The sequence below is a fragment of the Nyctibius grandis genome, chromosome 1 (genome assembly GCF_013368605.1).
Source record: "Nyctibius grandis isolate bNycGra1 chromosome 1, bNycGra1.pri, whole genome shotgun sequence".
Lineage (NCBI taxonomy): Eukaryota > Metazoa > Chordata > Aves > Nyctibiiformes > Nyctibiidae > Nyctibius > Nyctibius grandis.
Window position 1 is genome coordinate 127,822,779 of NC_090658.1, and position 22,615 is coordinate 127,845,393.

Sequence of the window (22,615 nt, forward strand, 5' to 3'; positions counted from 1 at the left end):
AATCCTTCAGTGGCCCTAAGCTCTCACATAGCTGAAACTTCCCACTCTTAGTTTCTAAGGAACTGATGGTGTACGTTACAAGTTTTTAATATTTTGCCCATTCAAATGGAGTCTGAGATGCTTTAAGGCTCCACCCTTTATTGTTAATCAAGGTTCTGGATCACTAAAGAAATCTCTTGTATTGAAAGTATATGTTCCTGATCTCATCCCATTTTAATGTTTTTACATAATAAAATTACTGGGGGGTTTAGGTTGGCATAAATTAATAATCTCTGTTTTCTTCCTTTCAATGACCTTATCTCAGCCTTGCTCATATAGCTCGTAGAGGCAATAGAAAATCCTCATTGGGATGTGATTCAAAAGTGTATGCAAGAAATGATATTTGTTTTCCTGCATCCTACTGGATTCAGTGAGTGATGTGCTGCTGAGGAAAAGATGGCTAGCGTTGCAAGCAAGGGACCTGGGGTATGTGCACTGCAAATACCTGGGGAGGTATTTGGAAGCTGAAGGAACTCAGGGCAGAAAGGACCAAAGCAGAACTGATTAATTTGATGTATTCCAGTGACTTTCAGACAAGCTAAGATGCATTTTCTCCTGTAATACATGATGTCATCTTCAGTTCTAGTTTGTACTCCAGTTCTCAGACAAAACGTGATTTTTTTCAAACTTTAGATTTGGATAAAAAGTTGATATGTCCCATAGAAAGAAATTAAGTATTGCCCCATTGATGAGATTAATATCATCTAACTCCTATGGTGTAGCTCTCTCCATCTAATCTAGTCACACTGGGCTCACTTTATAAACAGCGAAAAGAAACTGGTATGTCTAGGAAATGATTTCTGAAGCCTGTTTTAGACATTACCTCAGGCTGAGAGGACCAGTGCCCTGGAGGAGTCCCTCCATTCCCAGGGCCTACAAAAGGAGGCAGCCACCACCTGCATTTTAGGGTTTAAGGAATCCTGTCCTTTCTGTCAGGAAGAGTCTCAACCTTTTCATACAATGATTATCTTTCCCCTTAAAACCACCAAGGTATTTTGTTACCATTCTCACTGTAAGATGGTTTCAGACCTCAGCCATCTGAAAATTTGAAAACTACATCTTATTTTTAGAGTAAGTATACTCCAGGCCGGCAGAAGCCCATTTGCACTTGAGCCCCCATGACTCTTTCACTCATATAGCTCCTTTTCCTTGATGAGAGGGAATAAGCACTGACCTCCACTGCCAAAAGCCAACTGCTTTTAGACTCCTTTCAGGTGGAGACTTTAGCTAGACAGTTTTTTTTGAAATTTTCTTAAATGAACCCAAGATGAATATAAACACTAAACCTTTCAGCTGGAAATATTTGAGTGATGTCTGGAAATATCTGAAGGATGTATTCAGTGCCCTAGATTAGAAATCAGCTAAAAGCATTTTTGGTTACTCTTACTTTTATTCAGAATTTACTTAAGAATCTTGGTCAGGTTCTGAAGCAACCTATATTCAGATCAAAACATGCAAGTTTGTGGAAATATCTCGCAATACAATGGTGAGTGTCATGTCTTCTTTTTCTTAAAGAGAGGATTTTTTATTGTATAGTGCATCAAAATAAAGTGCTGTGTTTTAACTTAGTCTTCTGAAAGACAATACGGGGCTGCATATCCAAAAAAACACAGAACTGACATATTTTAAGGGGTAAATGATATTGAGTCTTCAGAGAAAAAAAATATGGAAAAATCAAAGCAGTCTGCTTGAGTTGCCATTAAACATATGGATGCCAGATTGCAATGGTAAAGCCCTCACATGATTTGAATGCTTTGACTTTTCACAGTGGCATAATTATGATTAAGAACTGCCCTTTGTAACAATGTGCTAATCAATAACTCGTTTCCCTGTGCAGTGAGGAGGAGAGCTCTTTAGGTTGCTTGGCTGGCCGGCGATCAAGGATATTGTTCTTGAGCACCGATTGCCCTTCATGGTATTTTATTATTCATGGAAATATTGTTTCCCACTCTACTAATGGTGACATCATGAAATTAGTGAAGACAAGCCCCCTTTCTCAGCAGGACGGGCGCCAGGATTGGATGCAGGCATGATGGACTGGTCCCAAGGCAGATGCTTTCTGGTTTCTGACTGCTCCCAGAGGGGGCTGTTGGGAGGGCTTGCCAGCAAGCTGAAGTGGTACAGGACTAATCTTAGCAGCCCATTTTAATGGTACATTTAGCTGTTCTCTGCTCTCAAGCTTGTTTTCACCATCTTTAGAAAGTGAATTTGTGAAAAACTGCCCCACAGAGTAAGAATATATGGCTGACCTGCAGTTTATTTGACCTTATATGAAGAGAAGGTTTGAAATTCCCAGTTCTTTCTGGGAAATCAAGCACACAAAGTAGATTTGCTCAGCCATTACTGTCCCACACAGAAATTACAGTTGAATTTGATAACAGGGGTTAAACCGGATTTGGCCAAACAGAGTTAGGAAAGGGTTCAGTTGGATCCAGACCATTAATGAAGTAAAGGTGATGACTGGAGAAAAGGTGAAAATAAATTCAAGTGTTTGAGAGAGAAAAATCTCAAGAGAAATAGCGCAGAGCATCCAAGATGGACTTTCTGGCAGGACTGGGGAACTTCAAGAAGGCTGAAATCAGCAATGACCACAGAAAGACAGAAATACTCCACTACCCTTAATGAAGAGAGAGAAAAAATCCAGTCTGGTTAAGAGACATATTGCCTCTGTAAGTGTTTGTGTCTTTACTCTGATTATAAAGGAGCTGAAGGCAATTATGCTACTAATTTTTGTGGCTCCGCTGTGTGCCTAAATTTAGGCAGGACAAATATGGGGCTTTGGAACCATATTCAGATTACTTATTTCCAAAATCTGTTAGTAATGGATTCAGACTGCCAAGCTTTTCATTTCTTTCCATCTTTTGACTGCATAGTAAATGGTCAAAAAAGCACAGATGAGTCTAGTCAGGGCCAGGCCAAAACCCAAGTGCCTAGGGCAGGATAGGAAGTTGTCTGGACAGGACCCTGATGGAGCTCAGGTGGATCTGATTATGAGGATCCCTGTAGCCTTGCAGTGTCCTGAGGAGTCATTCCCTCCACTTCTGTGACTTTCTGAGTAATGTGTCTGCCTCTCCATCTATCTGGTTTCCACTGGCTACCTTAAGAAGACAAGTTTGCTTTCTGGTTTGGTGCACTTGGTGTCATCCCCAAGCCCTGACAACCTGATGCCGTGCACCAGGTACTAATGCTGAGCATTGAGCCTATTTCATGAAGTTGTTTTCCCCACAATTTTGCTCACGAGGTGCTGACTCTAGACACAGGCGGATTATTGCACTTGTGCCTGAGCATGTAGCTGTGTGTGCACCATCTGTAAGGATCAGAGCTTTGTAGCTCATTGGGAAGGAAGATGTCTCTGTGTGATAGGTCCTGAGCAGCTGCACAAGGATAACTGGCTTTAGACTTTAATCCCCAAGCAACTTACACTATTATTTTCTCTGCATCTGCTGCCTGAGCTCCTCAGATGTAACTTGTCATTGGTGCTATTGAAGTGACTTAGATCCCATAGTTCACCCCAAGGACAACTTTTAGTATCGAGCAGCCTCTCAGGGGCAAGCAGCTCTGAACAGCGAGTTGTCTCAGCAAACTGCTTCATAGTTTCAGTCCCCAAATGGCTAGCTCTGTGCGTTTGACCTTGAGCATCTGGCTATATATAAATATATATATATATACACACACTCTGGACAGTTTGCTCTGTACTGCTTACAGTGCAGCTCCATTTAAGCTCTGTGTTTTAAATGCTTCCCAAGAGCCAAGGTTTAAATTGAGTGGAGTTGACTACTTATATGAAAAGCCATCTTCTTCTGAATCCCATCCATATCCTGGCAAGTGTCTGCCAAAAATATTATTCCCACCCCCTCTTCTCATGAAATATGCATATAAGATGCCCCCTGAATGGTACCTAAAAAATTCATAGTTTCTGACCACATTATAGTAACACGTGTGGTGGAACCTAGCTGGGTAAAAGATGCTTTGTGGCTCTGACAGAGATGATGACCTATTCAGGAAATTAATATACAGGAGAAATCTAAACATACAGGCAAGATTCATGTATATTATTCTGTAAGGGTTATTCATGTCTTTGGAAAGAGTGCTAGAGGTGTAGTCATTTACAGTATTTAGTGTGCTTGATAAATATTTGCAGTTCAAAGTCAGAGAATATATATATCAGCATATGTATACACATGCATTGAAATACACACACATTTTACTATGAGGTAAGAGACTTGAAACTGTGTTTCTTTTAATTGCAATCTCATTTAGTAATAGGACAAGAGTGGTTGATACATAAGCATTTTCTTAACCAAAAATGACCTGGGGGTAACTGAATTTAGAATTTATAAATATTTCTCAAACAAAAAATAATTGAAGGACTGGAAAAAACACTTCACACTCTCATTCTGATTTTGCTGGGAACCTGGGGGAAATGTTGCCTTTTTTTCTTTTGAAATACAAAGAAGAAACCAGTTAGTAAGAGCTGTGTAACAGAGATTTATGTTTAATTCCCGGAAACTCCACAAGGAATTGGGAACTGGGAAACTATCACTTATTCTTCCTGTTCAGTTTTCAGTCTCTAAAGGGGACATAATTGTCTTTCTTTCTGGAGGGAGCTGAACTGACATTCTTGTCCTGGCATGCTTTGATTTTTAAATCTTCAAAAGAAGTTTCCAGCTTTCAGTAAAGGTCAGTCTTGCCCTTATTTATTATCTACAATAACTTGTTAAGGGAGTTTGGGGGTAAATGACTCATTATTACGGTAGCACTTAGGAATTTTCTCTGAGTTTGCAACCTGTTGGGGAAGGCCCTGTATCTACTTGTAATAGGAGACACTGGCTGCTCCAAAGAGTCTTGCAGGCTAAACGAATTCAAGAGAGGCAGGAAGTCTGCAATTTGTTTTTCTCATTTACCAGGAGAACAGAAGCACAGAGGTATCAGATGAATTGTTAGAGATCATACAGGCAGGCTGTAGGACAGCCAGAACCTGAACTAACATCTCCTGCCTCCTAGCATTGTGTTTGTCCCTCAAGATCTTTCTTTTCTGCTAGTGGAGCCTGCGTTTCAATTAAAGATGTAATTTTTCATCACAGTCAAAACCTGTCAAAGAATGGGAAAGAAAAACTTCTAAACAGAAAAACACGGAGGGAAGCCTGCACTGCCCACATGGCCGTGTCTTGCATTAGTCACTGTTATTAATCCCTCCTTGCTGAGTGAATGGAAGAGTTACCAAATCCACAGAGTGCTCAGCGGGAAGGACTCACCTTATCTGAACACCGCTTTTTTGCAGCATGTCGAGTGCTGTGTCTGCACAACAATACGTCAGACTTAATAAAACAAGCAGAGAGAGTGTGAACACATCCACTTAGCAACAGAGCCACGGACAAGTGAATAAACACTCCTCTGTGCGTGTGTGTGCGTTAGAGTTCAGGGGGGGTTAGTCCAAAAGGCATCTGTCTCCTCCGCTGGCAGAGATCTCTGAAAAAAACAGCACGCTGCATCTCTGACTCCTATAAGCGTTGCACAGCGGCCAGCATGATATCAGAGCTCTAAGAGGCCAAATCAATGCCTGGCTTTCCTCCCGAGCCTTGTTAAGGCTGACTAGAGCTGTTTGCATATCATTTTCCAGTGAAGTGATTTGAATTTGTGATTAGTTAAAATAAATTGTTCTTTATTTTTTTAAAACAGTCTAATAAAGCAGGGACTGTAGCTGTGAATAATTTAACTGATGGGTTTTGCACTCGTTCTTGAATAACTTGCTTTGGGGAAATCCTGCCAGCAGTCAGTGGAGCTGCACTCACACGTACCGGTAAGGAACCTAGCCCACAATTCTGTCTTTGGAATGCTCTATTAGTTCATTTAGAAACACATAGGAAAAAAAGTGTTTTGTTCAAATTAGTCAATTCCTTCCACCCATGCCTAGATCAGATACTGTGCTGGCAAAAGGTAATGTTTCAAAATTTTAGGGATTTTTTTTTCTTTTTTCAATTTTGTTTTTTATTTATTTTATCTTTTAAATTTTATTTCCATCTATGCTGGATATGAACCAAGAAGTATTTTAAATTTCTAATAAATTTCTGCTTGCAGAACTCCCAAAACATGATGGCTCTGAAAAGAAGTGGGCTCTTTTGACACAGAGATTTTCCTTGTTCCAGTAAGTGCTGGGAGGAGAGACCATCTGAAGCCCTGTTACTACACTAATCATCCTGCTGGCATACCGCTCCCTAATTCATGCACTGGTCCAGCTAGGTCCAGAACATGACAGCTTGCATTTGGGCTTGGTTTCCCCACCCTTAGAGACTGTCCCCCTTGCCCAGGCTGAGTCGCAGCCTTGCAGCAGGGAACCAGCGTGCTTGTAGAGCTCTGGCTCTAGCCAGGCTTCTCTGAGCTTCCAGGCTCCCTGCTGTGGACCTGGGAGCTGAGCCCAGATTATATCTACTCTTCCAGGCTTTTGGCTCCAGGAGGGACTGTCTGGAAGTTTTGGCATCACTCCCTGCCCTACAGCTACATACCCTCTAATGCCGAAGACCTTGGCTTTGGGGAAATCTTCTTGGTGGGTCTATCTGGGGGCTGTCCCACCTGGAAAGCTCTCTGAATTTGAATAGCTCTTTAGTGCAAGAAGAGCTAGTGCATGAAGTCTTGGGCTGTCTCTCGGAGGGAAGCATAGAGGACAGGTCTCTCCGTCTTGCTCTGTCTCTGGCCCATCTCTGTTGCGTGGTGTACATGATAGCCTGTTGATCGGGGCTTTGTTCTGGAAGGTGAGATGGGTAGGTTTGAGGCTGTAAAGACTGAGGTGGTAGATGAATCCAGGTATCCCACTTCCCAGGTGGGAAGCATCAAACTACCAACTGCATACTGCACCCCACTCTCCATTATGAGCCAGACAGTAAGGCAGGTCCCCTATTTCTGCAGATTCTGAAATACCCTGCAAAGATATACACAATCCTCCATCCTCCCAGACAGAGCTTCTGGGAAGAAAAACAGGACACATCTGGGATGAGGTCTCCTAAACCCAAGTATAGGCAGGGAGGCAGTTGGAGAATTCAGCCTGGGAATTACAGCTTCACAGAGGTACTTAACTCTGGGGTCTGTTGGGGGCCCAGTCTTTGGAGACATAATTTCACACCGTGCCATCTTCCAGCATTTTGTACTGACTGGTAGGTTCCCCTCCACAACCCAGCTACGTGCCTCATATTCCTGCCTGGCTGTCCATCTACAGCATGTAAGCTCCTGGCTGTTTTGTGAAGCCCTGTCCCAGGACTGAGTTCCTAAGAAGTTTGGCTGTGGCACTGCTGGGAATAGATCGGGATTTTATGTGGAAAATAGATAAATCATCCTAATTCCCAACAGACTTCATGAAGTCTCTGGTTCTCTCTCATAACACAGGGCCACCAATTTTGTCCAAAAAATCCTGGAAACTGTAAGGCTGTGTCTAGTGGTGTAAATTTTCATTACCTTTTTTATTATGAGGTAGAAAACCTGTCTAGTGGTGTAAATTTTCATTACCGTTTTTGTTATGAGGTAGAAAACCAACACCAAACTAACAAGGCAATAGCTGATCTTTCATTCCACTGTCTCATAAAACTATTTTCAGCCACAAAAAAAAAAAAAGGAGACAGTAATGATAAGTCCTTCCTTCTCTCCCAGTTCTCTTCAACAAGTCGTGAGCGTTAAAGCCTAGTCAGGTCTATCTAGGTGTTGACTGAAGTATTATTTACCATAAGAATCACCTCATTTTCTTTTTACTTTTCAGAACAGTCTAGGAAATTAAATGCAAGACAACTTGCATTAATTCCAAGCAGAGTCTCCCGGCTCCCAGGAAAGTCAGAAAAGGAAACACCAAATCACTGTCAGCTCTCAGATTGCAGCACTTAATGCAGTATTAGAGCTTTGAATAGCTGAGATCAGCCTTTCACAAATCATGGTCTCTCTCAGACATCCCCTGATAATCCGCACAACACCCGTCACTTCCAGGTGGGACAGTACAGTTAGTCTTTATTTCCTTCAGTGAGCAATATATAAATACAGTCACCTCCTGCCCTTGCTCCCCTTTCCCTATGGCTTTATTTCTTGCATACATTTACTTGGCTGGTCCTTTCTTGTTCTGTCGCATTGCATTGCATTGCAGATGAAGTGGTTGGTGCATCTTTTTGCCAGGACTGATCACAGAGCAGGCAAGAAACCATGGTGCTCCTTTGAATCTAAGTAAGCAAGGCCAGGTAAGCACCATGAATGGGGATCTGCTTTCAAAGGACTCTGTTACACACCACATTCTCCAGCCTCCGCTGTCTCAGACGACCGAGAAAGCAGAGATGCTCCTGCTCCACAACAGTGTGACTTGGCCTCTAAGTTAGAAAAAGGAGTATTTCAGAAATATGGAGCCCAATGTTAAGGAAGAGGATGGGGGCTGGGGAGGATGTCCTTGAATTCTCAAAGAAACAACTGGAGATGAGCACTGGATCTCTGCAGGCAAGGACTATATTTACATTGCATTTAGAGGTTATTTTAGATGGTACATTGATGAGTTTGGGGGTGATTTTGGAGCTCTGTGACATTATCCTGCTTCCAGACACTTTCTTTGATTTGTTTTGCATTTCTCTGTGTAGGAGGACAGTTTCAGGAAGAGGGAGTGTCCCTTATTTAATTGAGTGAAGCCTGGTGAGTCTAGGTTTTGCAAACTTCCTAGAGAAATTTTCTCAGGGAAGAATACATCCGTTCCCAGTGCCTGTGTAGTAAAGCCATGGCACTGTTGACAAGCTGGTGGATGACTTTGTTTCAGAATTTCCAAGATGAGAGGACCCTCTCAGCACCTCCAAGGGCTGATGAATGGTAGTCTAGTCCCACTTGCTGAGGCGCCAACATGGAAAATCTGTAGGGGGGACATGAGTGATGGAGTTTGTAGTTTGATGTTAGTTTGAATCACAGTCTGATGAGAAAGCGAGAAGGAACAGCCAATACAAACCATCCTCATCCTGTTCTCCCAGCAGTCTCTCTACTAAAGCATTGCTTGGAGGTGAGCATGCTGGAAATACTATTATTACTCAACGCCTGCTACTGTGAGACCGCCAGCGACTTGTGCAGAAAGAGCCAACTTAAATGACAATAAAGTAAAATCCTTGGCAGCTGGGAGTGTTTGCTTCTCGGTGTCTGAAAAGGGAAGCCTGGCCAGTGCTCCGCACCCATGCTGTTTTGGAAACTTGAAGTTGTCCATAAGGCATCGTCTGTGCAGAAGCCCTATCGCCAAGCAGCAGGAGATGTTGTCCTTAGCTGTGACAAATGATTGCCAGCAGTGATTTCGGGGAAGAAAGAGCAGCTTTCAGATGTACTACATCTAGCAAGCCAGGGAGCTAAGCCGAGCTGCAAGAGCCTGTTTTCATGCAAACACAGTGGTGCCACTGAGATGGGCCAGATCCTGGCATTCACCATGCCTTGTGGGTGGCAGGATTTGGCTTGATGCTCATAGTGTCACATGTCATTCCCAATATTACGGGGCCAACTCCCGCAGAGCTGCGTTGCACTGGCCGAGATGGAGCTCTATAATTACAGAGAACTTTCCGTATGGTCTGGGTTGCTCCTGATCTGGCTGATCCCACTTGATACAGCCCTCCTCACCCCACTGTGCTTCCCACATCTGACCTGAAAGGGTGATGAACACCTTCCTGTGAGTACTCATTGTTTTTCTGAATTAATCTGGGAAGGTCTGATCCAGTTTTCAGAGAAGTATGGAGAGTCTTTCCATTGATTCCAGTGGCTCTTGAAATGCCCCCTTATTGCATAAGCTCAGTTCTCTGCTATTTCATACTTCATTTCCTTCCATACCCTTGGGTGAAGATCATCAGCTCCTGTTGATTTACTGCACTTGAACTTCTCAGGTTTCTCCATAACTTTTTTTTTTTGAAACTTGGAGTTTCTTTCAAGACCACTTTCAGATTTCTCCATAAAAGTTCACTGAGAGCAGGAATTTCCCTATTATTTTTTATGGTTGAAGGATAATGCACCAAAAGGAACAGAAAAAAAAGCTTTTAACTTCCCTACGTCTTTGCTAGTGTCTCTAATTGCCTCACTTTGCTCAGCTTTGTCTCCGGTTCTTGTAGATATTATTAAGCTTTACCTGGAAACATCACACTTCTGTGCATAAATATAGGGATGCTTAAAATCAGACACGGATTACAGGAGTATCTGCTGAATTGTTTTCACAAATTTAAAACCACGCGTTCCTGATTACTGTCTGGAATCAGGATACTGGAAGATGCAGAGCTCTGAAGCTGTGGCAATGTCCATTTAACTGGCTTTATTGTAAATTTTTGTGTAACTGGTTCTTCCTCCACACCCTGCATCCTGGATTCACAGCACCCCCTTGCTCAGATTCACTTGAATCTACAATTGCATTCTTTCTGCTGATTCAGAAGCAGCTATTTTTGTTCCATGCTTTGATTCTTACACTGAAAAGCTGATAGGAAATGGCATTTTCTTAGCCTGCATGCCTACTCCTGTATCCATATTGAGCCACTGGTTTTCAGTCTTCCTAGGCTTGCAGAACAGCATGTTTAAGACCCAGTCATCTGCCTCTCACTCCTTGTGCAGTCATTAAAATTGTTTGTTTTCCCTTCAGTTGTTTCAAATAAAATCCACTGGAGTTTAATGAGTTGGACACATAACCCTGAATATCTCATTTAGTGGCCATAAGGTACATATAAAGCAAGGGCATCATTTATTCTATAGGATCCCCACTGAAAGTAGCGCTACAGGAAAGGAGACAACTCCTTGTATCTCAGATCCAAGGCTACATTTGCAGGGATGGAAAAGAAAAAAATCATTCTGCATAGTGTGTGTATACTTGATAGGAGTCTGCAACTGAAAGAACATGTGGTCCCATGACCTCATTGCTGCTACGTGGCTTTTCAGATCAGAATCAAATGTCCCACTGTTACTGGCATCACTGAAACACTGATTTTCACCCATGTATCACTTCTAACATCAACAGTTTATAATGCTGTAGTCTTATCACAGGTACTTGGTGAATGAGTTTCCTCAGGCAAACCTTTCTTTCTTCGAACCTTGCTTTCACGTATTTATTGACTTTGCCACAGAAAAACCTTTCTTTCTGCAAGATAACCAGAAGAACCAGAAAAGTTTGTGTCTCTGCTAGGCCTCATTAAGTGACACTGCTGAAACAAATTTCCTCCCTGAGACTGATCACTGCTATATTCCATCTACCTTAGGGACTCCTTTGCCCTGTTTTAGTGCTGTGTTTGACCTCTGCCCATGAAGTGGCAGGGCTGCAAGGACTAGCAGGTCACCAGGACTTAGGCTGTGCACAGCACCTGCTGATATTGATGCTTCTTCCCCCATTCCCTCTTATGTCATTGTTTAATACCTCCCAGTCTTACTTTGTGATGGTAACCAAGACATCTCAGGTGATGGGTTTTTGCTCTTTCTGAGTTATATAGGTGTTATTACTCCCAAAGTAAAGATGCAAGATGACATATGTAGAGCTCAGGAGTCTCTTTATGAAAGGACTTTGTTGGTTTTGCACTGAAAACTTCTCTTATTTTAGGAGGTTGGTCCCTGGGAGAAATTCACAGATCCAATTTAATCACTTGGATTCACAGTTTGGACTCTTTTCCATACCTTTGCAGACTAAATTGTCCTGTTAACTCTCTGAAAATATGAAAGGAGGAGAAGATGATCATGGGTCCCTTATATAAATTGAAAAATCGCAACTGAAGAAGGAACAGAACTACACTATCCTTCAGACAACTGTACTCATTCTGAGGATCAATTTGGATATTCACTTGCTAAGCAATTAAAACAATGAAAAAAAGCTGCCACTTACCCAGTGTGTATCACTGCCTCTCCAGAGGCGATGCAGAATGGACATAGCTTCTTCATACATTAAACATCACTATGAAGCTATTAAGCTGTTGATGAATTTATTGATCTTTCCTCTGTAGTGAGGCACAGGTCCCAGCTGCCCAGCTCAGACCCACACCTTATGGGGGGTACTTCCCCACAGTCTTGTCTTCTGGTATCAGCGATACTGCTGGAACAGAGCTCAAAGACATGAGAGATGAGGAACAGTAAGGGAGAAGACCTCATCCTCCTTCCCTGTTTTTTATAGAATCATAGAATCATAGAATGGTTTGGGTTGGAAGGGACCTTAAAGATCGTCTAGTTCCAACCCCCCTGCCATGGGCATGGACACACTTCCACTAGACCAGGTTGCTCAAAGCCTCATCCAGCCTGGCCTTGAACACTGCCAGGGAGGGGACATCCACAACTCTGGGCAACCAGAGAAGTATTTCTAGGTCTTGGTGTCATTATCACCTAAAGCTGGACCCTGGGAATAGCTCAAGTGGAGAGAAGACCTCCTTCTTTTCTCTCCCTATCATTCCTGGACCTTGATATCAGCTGAGGGCCAGCAGCCAAGAAATTATTAACAGCAGCTTCCCAAGCCCTTCTCAGCTGTGTTGCACCTCCTCTTTAAACTGAAAACAAGAAAGAAGTCAACTTACCCTGCTGAGCTCTGGCCCAAGGGCTTGAGGGTTTCACAATTTGGATAGGGTTCTATTGCAGCATGGACTTAAAACTTTAACAGTCTGATTAGACCTCAGACTTGAATTAGGATCCAGGCTAGGCATATTGTTTGAGTATAAAAAAATCTTCATTGAGATATCATCAAGGTTATCTTATTATTTACTTCCATGGTCCCCTGAGTTCCCTACAGGTGATTGAGAACCTCTTTATTCAACTTTTAGAGAAATTTGTGGCAATTCTGCTGTTGCCACTTTGTTTAAACACTGTAGAGATTTTAGTGGTGATACAGGAACACTCAAATACCAACAACTCCCTTCCCTGTGATGGTTCCTGAAAGCACATGCTACCTCTTCAGCTGTGAAAAGCTGAGGAGACAGTCACCATCCCAAGGTCAACCACCCTTCTACACCACCTCCATGTGAGCCATGTCTCACTCTTCATGTGCAAGCAAAGAAACAGAGAGGGGTACCCACAGACACGGCCAGTGTTTCTGCTGGTCCCTTATCTCCATAAATCTGGGAAAAAACAGTCAGGACCTGAGAGCAGAAATCTGTGCTTAGCTGACAGATAATGTGGGGTTCAAATCCAGCATCTAAATCCTGGCAAGCCTTTTGCTTGATTTCTTGCTTTCATGCAACTCCTGATTAGCTCCTAGGAAAGCCTCAGTGGGACCTGGATGTCGAGACTGATGTGCATCTTGGTAAGGGCCTGTCTTCACCTTTGATGCTGAGGAAGCTTTGCACTGGATATAGACTTTGAAGCTGAGCTGTGCTTTCATTTGAAACAGAGTTTGGCCGATCAGCTGTGGAGCAGAAGAGATCTGTGCTCCACAGCTGGTAGACAAACTAACAGAGATGTGTTAACAGCTGCTAACGTGCTGCAGCTTCGATTTCAATTTCATAGCATTGTGTGTAAGACAAAAAAAAAAGTAAAAAACCTCAGACATTAGCAGTTAATAACAGGGGAATATTTCACCAGTTTCTCTTTTGACATAATGGAGCAGGAGGCTTGGTGAACCAGGAAAGGCTCCATAATGCAACATACTGAGGCTGACACGGAGCAGAGAACAGATGAAAAGGCTCCTACACTGCCTTTAATTTATGGCACATTTTATTACTTGACATAGATTTAATAAGTGAAAATATAAATATCAGGGTAACAATTACAGAGGCACTTTATTGGAGGAAACAAAACTTGGAAATCAAGTCAATCTGCAAGGCCCCAAGATTGCATCCAGAACCTCTTATTTCCTCTGGCACTCTGGGTCTAAACTGCATTCTCTTCATCACAGCCACGTGTCCGGGTGGTGGAGGAAAAAAAAAAAAAAAAGCAATAGTTTTGTTGTATCGCAGTTTGGAGAGGCAAACATATGCAGAGGTGTTTTTGGAGAGGCACACTTGCATGCTGAAGGGTTGGCGTAAATAAGACTTAAGCACTAGTCAAAGAGTTTTGAAACAGGTTATTTGATATTCAATTAACCACAACAGGATAGCAGAAGAGCAAGTATGGTCACATATTGAAGAGGTCATGTGGGTAGTGGACATCATTGGAAGCAGTGAAATGGTGATTATTCCTCTGGTGCAATGAACAAAAAACCACAGCAAAACAGTATGATTGCATCTACCAGGGGTGTTTGCCAGCAATAACCAGGCAAATAACGTGTAGGAGATGGCCTTGCATCTGTATTTGCATTAGTGAGACTGTTGCTGCATTGCACATCTGGCGAACTTCAAGGAAGAATCATAGAATGGTTTGAGTTGGAAGGGACCTTAAAGATCATCTAGTTCCAACCCCCCTGCCACAGGCAGGGACACCTTCCACTAGACCAGGTTGCTCCAAGCCCCATCCAACCTGGCCTTGAACACTGCCAGGGAGGGGGCAGTCACAACTTCTCTGGGCAACTTGTTCCAGTGTCTCACCACCTTCACAGGAAAGAATTTCTTCCTAATATCTAATCTAAATCTACCCTCTTTCAGTTTAAAAACGTTCCCCCTTGTTCTGTCACTCCATGCCCTTGTAAAAAGCCCCTCTCCCGCTTTCCTGTAGGCTCCTTCAGGTACTGGAAGGCTGCTAGAAGGTCTCCCCAGAGCCTTCTCTTCTCCAGGCTGAAGAGCCCCAACTCTCTCAGCCTGTCTTCATAGGAGAGGTGCTCCAGCCCTCTGATCTTCTTCATGGCCCTCCTCTGGACTCGCTCCAACAGCTCCATGTCGTCCTTATGTTGGGGGCCCCAGAGCTGAACGCAGTACTCCAGGTGGGGTCTCAGGAGAGCAGAGTAAAGGGGCAGAATCACCTCCCTTGACCTGCTGGCCACACTGCTTTTGATGCAGCCCAGGATACAGTTGGCCTTCTGGGCTGCAAGCGCACATTGTCGGCTCATGTTGAGCTTCTCGTCAACCATCTCCACCAAGTAAGACATGGGAAAGGTTCAGAAAAGATTTAAAGAAGTGATCCAGGATCTGGAAAACACACCTGATAGCGAAGATGCTTAATTTGTCTATGGGGCAATTAGGGAGCAATTTAAACTGGGTCTGCATGGTGGAGCTGGCCTGCTCTCACCCTGATCTTTTGCCATACATCGCTCCCAGCATACTCTGTTAAACCTCTGTGCCTGTAGCTGCAGTCGGGAAGCCCTCTGAGACTAGCTCAGCAGAGATGGTTCAGCCTCCTGCCCTGAGCTCTGATGTGCAACATGGGTGATGGCTTCCCAGTTCACAACCAGCTTGTGAAGTTACTCTCGACTGCTTTGCCTCTTTTAATTGCCTCTTCTCGGCTGTGACGCTGAGCAGCGTCAGGTCTGGGTTTTGGCCTCATGCTTAATAGCACTGTCTGTTAGCTGAGGCTGGATTGTGATTACGTACTCCTCCCTATGGGCAGGAGTAAGGTGGGAAAAGCTTTCATGTAGAAAGGCACCAGGAACTTCCCTGTCTCTCAGATGAAATTAGAGCCTGACTGTGCAGTTTCTCCCTCCACCCACTATTTTGGGCTATTTCTGTCAGTTGGTTTGGCTGCAGACTCTGTTCTCAGCTCAAAGGTAACATCTGCTGATGGTTGCTACATCACCATGAGTCAATGCCACTTGCCTCTCAGATGACATTTGACTGTGGATGATTAAGTTAGCAAGCCAGCATGTTTGCTCAGATGAAACTTAGGAACCACAGCCCTAACGATGGCCTGCAGGTACAGCTCGGGACAAAGACAGCACGTGATAGAATATCTTCTAAAGTTATTGCAAGCTTGAATGTCTTGAACTGGTACTTGCAAGCGTTCTAGGCAAAAACTTGGCACAACTTGTAGGTGTGAGACTTACCCATTAGGTCTATATGCCCAAAGTTGTGATGGCTCCTGCAGGATTTGATGCTTGGGTGGTTTCCCAGAAAGTGTTGTCCAGCTCCCGCACAAAATGCACAAATCACTGCATGAAATTCTATGGTCTGTGGTGTCCAACAATCAAACTAGATGGTCCAAATAGTTCATTCCCTCTGGCCTTCAAAACTATGACTGCTCTAAAAATAAAAGCCTTCAATTTCTTCCTTTTCCATTCTGCAGTGAATGCTTGGAAGGGGGAAGGAGGCTGGATCTGATTTGGATCCAGGGGACAGGTTAGAAACAAAATAATAAGAAGCATTAAAGTGAAAATGAAGAGTAGCCAGATCGCTGAATTTTAAAAGAAAAACAAACACACAATAAAGTGATACCTCCGCTGCTTGGACCAGCTCCTACTCCAAACCACCTATCACATCTCATTAGAACAATGTCGAGCGCTTTGGAAAAGAGGTGCCTGCCTAGGATCTACTTTCAAAGAAAACTGCTGGGAGTTTACTTAGAGATGAGGAAAAAAAAAATTAGAGCTTTTATAAGAACCAGAGAGAGTAGAATTCCTCACTCCAAAGCAATTGTTATATTTTAAATATTCTATTAAAGAATCCATTTTCTTCTTTTTCCTTAAATGGCTGGGGATAGGTTTCAACGTACATCTTGAATTGGGCTCTGCAGCGTTAGGATTTCCAGTGGCATTTGGTTTTGATAAACCTCCTTTTTTTTTTCTTTTGCCTTGAAGCAGTTTGTTCTCTTGGCAAGAATACAGAGACTGGCAATTGTAACTCACTTGTTGTTGCCAGCAGTAAGGAAGGCTGGAGGTCCTCTTTTTCAGCTGTAGCACGTTTGGATGTTTGGAACCAGAGCAGTGAAAAGAGGGGGAAAAGAGGAGGGAGAAGGAGGGTAAAAAAAAAGGCCCCTAAATCTGTTCTTTTCTGTACTGTAAATTACAACCCTGCTTTTTTAATTTCCTTTCCCAGCACAATGTTATTCATTCACTTCCAAAATAAATAGGGGGCTTAGAGACCGAACAGCTTGGGAGAACAAACTGTCCTCTTTTCACAGTCTTTACCTGTCAAGAGCCTGATTAAACACATATATGCTGATGGCAAGTATGGTATGGTGGCCTTTGGGAAGCTTACGCATCCCAAAGGTTGACACTAGGCTGATCCTGAAGCTCTGAGGTCTTCAGAGAACCGATGGGTTCTTGTTCGGCTGAGCTACTGAATGGGGCTAAAAATACTACTTTTTCTGTAAAGGCTCTGTTTTTCAAACACAAAACCTTTAGGACTAGCTTGGAAGAGACTGTAAAGAAAGACTTTACAGTCGCTAAGCCTGTTGAGATCCCTGATTTGGGATGACAGATGTTTTTCTTCAAGAAAGGTGACTTGGGAGATAGAAGTTCTTTACTAAAAACAGGCAACATAAGAGCTCATTCTAATCGTATAAATGTGTGTTTACTGTTTGTGTTTGGCACAACGGGCCAGTCCTCTCCAGCATAACTTCATGGATCTTCCAGAGTGGCCCCAGGGAGGGATGTGATTTTATGTTTCTTGATGAGGAAGTCAGATGTTCCTGCTTCATAATTTCTGTTTCCTCAGTGGATTCCAGTATTTCCTTCAGGGAGACCCTATGGTCTAGGCAAAAGCAAAAAGCTTCAGTAAAGCTAAAGCAGGACTCATTTCACACAGGTCTTCTCCCATCCATCTCCTGAGCCATCTCCCACCCATCCCACTTTCTCCCACACATTTACTGACTTCTACAGTACCTGTAGATGTAAAATTAATCACGCAGGCCATTAGTAACCAGAGTTACAAAGCAGACTGAGAGGTGAAGGTCTTCAGCTCTGTCTGTGACTCCACTGCTGAGATCACAATAATATTATGTAAATTTATTAACCTGTTTGCCCATCTTGACATGAAAATACTGTGGCCTGTATTCTATCATTGCCAACCAGCAGGAAGTGTGTTGGGAGTAAACGGAAGCAGAAATACTGCTGGGATGGAAAAGCTACCCAGAATCATCAAGAAGCTGTATGTCTTGGTGTCTTCCAGCGCCGGCCATTGTCCCCACCCTGGGGATGGCTCTGGTAAGTTACCCTTCCTCCTGGCATGTGTGTCCCCACTGCAGGGATGGAGGGCACTGTGCAGAGCTGGGAGGCTGTAGCTGATCCCTGAGTCTGTTACTCCAACAGCAACCTTAGTGCTGATGGTGGCAGGGTCTGGGAGAGGCCCACAGTGGACAAGAGGGACAAGAGGGCCAGTTCTTTTAGTGTAAGAGATGGATGCCCAGACAAATATATTTTCAGTCTGAAGGAAAGAAAAAGAGGGAAAGGCCATCTTGTTTTTTCCATTTACTGTGTATACTGGGTGCAGCTAACCTTTCAAGGTCATTTTCTTGAGTTTTCTTTCTTTCTTGCATGTAAGTGACTAAAGATTCTGGAAAAACTTTTAGATTTTTCCTGTTTACATAAGTGGGTTGTTGTTGTGTGTTTCTTTTTTGTATATATATTTATATATAGCTAATGCTGGAATACAAAATAATTACTAGTTTGTAGAAAAACCATCCGGAAGTTTCTCTGTATCCAACTCCATAAAGCAAGAAACAAAAGGGGTTGCTGGGTCGATTTCACAGGCAAAAAAGTTAAAATGGATGCAAGGAAATACTTCTGTTCAAAGCATATAATCACCCTAAGGAATTCCCTGCCACAGGAAATCATTGAGGCAGAGTTGAAGAAGGTCAGAGAGATATTTTTAAAGTCTTGAATGTTTACGTGAACAAGCAACACACATTATGTACTTCTCACTGGCCAAGAGGATGGGTCAAATATTACAGGGATTCAAAATATATGCCCACCATGTAAAAACTATGGACATAAATCAGTGATTTAGGGTAGAAAGGTAGCCATTTCCACAGTATGTTTTACTATGCACCAGTTAAAAAAGAACCATAAGCCAAATCAAAGCACATTAATAGCAGAAAACACACATTTTGGGGATCAACAAGGTCTAGAGTGATACAGTGATACTACCATACAGTTAGTGTGTTAGGATTTGTAGCATCAAACTATTTTCTTAGAGCTTTAACCTTAACTTTTCTCACTTGCTTTAGCGTTTTGTTACAAAACAATAACAGTTTTCCCCTCTTTTTCTCTCCCTTTCTGTGTGGAATACCTTCCTAGCCTAACACGCAGTACCATGCAATTGTTTTATCACTAGGCTAGACGCTCATTTTGTATTTGAAAAGTTTGGAGGCATGCCTTGTTATATGCCATCTGTAGCTAGGGTTTTCATGGGTGATCTTGAGTGTTTCAGTTTATGGAGGCCAAAACAGACATTCAACTTTCAAGCGCTGAGCACACATCCCCCGAAAATTGCCTCCTCTGCTTTATCTCCAGCAGAGCTCCTATACATTATGCATTTAAAAGGAACGCATCCCTCATGGAAAACTCCCTTTCCTCAAAGTAGGATTTTCCTTGCAGACACCATGCCCAATAGGCAGGTTGCACCCAGCCATCCTATTCTGAAGACTGAGAGATCATGATACACTCAGATCACACCGTGCCTGTTGGCGTTCATGTCTGGGGGGTATTCCCATCCACCTCATTCAGTAGGAGAAATGGGGCACAGTGGGCTCAGGGTTTGGATGCAGAGTCTCATGCCCTTTGACCATGTGCCCAGGTTCCCTCTCCATTGCAACCTTGACATAAGAGGGGAAATGAGAGGATTTGGAGTCTTGCTTTGATGAGGGATCTTGTGCAGACAAAAGGTTCAGATGGGGCTAGGGCACTCACTCAAATCCTGCAGTGCAGACACAGCCACAAACGTCTCATCTGATTCACACCTCTCAAGGGAAGAAAGTAGCTCTTTTTCCGGCCAGATGGAACAGAACTTTAGAGAAATTAAGCGAACAAATTTGACTTTCAGCTGAGAGCTATTAACAGTTGTCAAGACAGAGAAATGACTTATTCAGAAGTATGGACTAGGCCTGGGCAACAGGTTTTGAAGTAAGAATTTATTCTCCTCGCCTTTCCTTTACATTTGATTCTTTTCAGTTCTGATTTGCTGTCATTTGGGTGATTTTCATTCTGGTCAGCAATGCCAGTAGAAGGCTGAGGAGCAAACAGGCTTCAATTTTACTATCTTCTTCCTCACAAGTTAAGAAAAAAAATAGTTGGAAAAGTGATAATGGGAAAGATCACATACCTCCATAACCGGTAGATCTACAGTCAACAGCCCTTGCCATTGCCTGCCCCTAACAATTGCTACAAATAACTTGAAAGAAATGTTCAAGTTGCATTGGGGACAACAAAGATCTGAGCATTGTTATGAACCTGCTACCACCCTTTTAGTTCCCTTCCTAGCTAACCTTACCCCTATCAAATCTAAAAATTCTGGTGGTTATGAGTAACTTGTTTGAAGCTAATGTAGCTAGTAGCTAACAGGTTACTAGAGCTCACACCACTGCTACCACCAGTGGTGGTACAAGTTTGTATTCTAACAGACAAAACCTACCACAGAAAAACTACAAACTGAAGTCAATTAAAGACTCTAGTGGACTGGAGCCACGAGGTGTCATGCTCCATCACTACACTTCTATTGGTACCTTACATTTCACGAATTAATTTAGAAAACCCAAACAAGAATATTCCCTCTCTTTAAGGATAAGTTGGCTGCAGTCCTGCATATCTTGTGGGTTGACCTGAAAGCATGATCCACAGCCCACATAACGTCTCATCCTCCTGATCTGTGAGTGAATCAATTTCCCCACATGAAAACATTTGGAAAGAGACTGTGCTGCTGGGTTTATGGTAGGAGGTGTCCTGGGAGGATGAGAAGCAACTGCAGAAAGTCAACAATGAACCAGTCAAATGGCCCAAAGTACCAAACAACCTGGCAGATAACTGCACCAATCCCATGGCTGGTTGATCAGGTTGGCTATTCAGTTTCTCAGGTGGTGGTTCAAGTTTCAGAGGAAGATATAATCCTCCCTCTTACACCTTATTGGCTATGCCACAATTGCTGTGCCATGTAATACCTCCTCAAACCTGCCAAAATCAACTGATTCCTTGGTGGAGCCTGACTAGACTGATAATATACTGTGGTATTAGCCATAAAATTATCCAGGCATCAACACCGTAAAGAATTTAGGCAAATTGAGGCTGTGCTTCTCTTCATTAGAAACCTTTCCATATCCCTAGGAGTCTGGTGAGGCTCATGAGTTCAGTTTCAACCCTTCTGAATTTCTGATTTCAAGTGGGAGTTTCCTAGGCTTTTGTTGTGGTGCAGCAACTTATTTGTTCTAAATTTCCTTGTTGTTAAATTTACCACTCTTTCTTTCTCATGTCCTCATGCTAAGGACGGGTGTTCTCCAAAACAGGCTGAGGGAAAGAAGCACATCAGAATGACCTTAGAGATTAATTTTAACTAGAGTTTTGCCTCTGAAGGCTTTCATTCAATTGGGAGTGACATTTATTTAACCAAGGCAGAAGTCCTGTGGCTTTGATTTTGTTGTCACACAGCAGCACAGCTCTGGAAAAACTATGCAAGAGACTGTTTAAACTCACATTATAGAAGGTCCTTTTTTTTTATCCCTTTGGAACAATAAATTGGCTTAAAATATAAGACAATACCAAATGCTTACTACTCCTGTGGAGAATTAATGAAGCATGGCATCTAAACTATTGAGTGGTCAGACCATATGTTATTAGAAATGGTGGATGCTCTATATTGGTTAGGGCTGTTATGCATTTGTGATTAAGGCTATGAAACTTTACCAATAAACACAGCTGAGAAATGAGCATAAACAGTCAATCCATATGAGGGTAACTGGCCACGTGCAGTAAATGTAGCAAAATGCAATTTAATGAGCCTTGTAGAGAAGACTTGCTACATCCAAGAAACTTTCCCACAAATTAATATTACCTGAGACCAACTGCTTATCAAAATAATCCTTGGTCTTACTGGACAGTGGTTCTATACACACAGAGTGTAAGAGATGTCTGACACTAATAATCTCATCACTCTTGGGATATCTACTGCTGACAATATGTATCTTCCTTACTATAGCATCTAGGGCCAGGCAGCAATGATCAACTGCAAAGGGGATTGTGGTGCAGGTCCAACCTCTTGAGTGGCACCAGCAAGCCAAGTCACTGTTTTGTGCCTTGGTTTACCCATCACTCTAATGTGATGTTAATACATACAGCCAATACAGCTTCCCAGTTTTGTATTGAAAGGATTTAATTAATGTGTTAATACATGTCTAAGCATTTCAGCTCCTGTATTTCCTCATTGTCTTCAACACCATTTAGCAGACAATCAGAACACAGCTACTGATCATAATGAACATCTTGGGCGAGTCATCCCTGAGTGTGTACGAAATGCTGGTGGAGTTTCGGCCAATATGAATACATGGCTCACATTTACATCTAACACTGGGGAAAGCTGTGAAGCAAATATGTCCACAGGCCATGGCTCAGTGCCATCCTCCAGCCACCATGGGCGCAACGGAGCATAGGTCATCTAATGCCAACTTAACAACACTGCCCCTAAGCAGAGCTTGGGACCTCCATTCTCCAGCAAGCAGTCTCCACTTCAGTGACAGTTGTGCCTGAGAGAACTAGTGCACCGACTTGATGGAGCATCCTGAATTGCTCAGGATGCTTTCATAGATGGGAAAAAAATAAAAAATTAAAAAACTATGCAGTTCTTTGTAGGATCAGAAGGGTGTG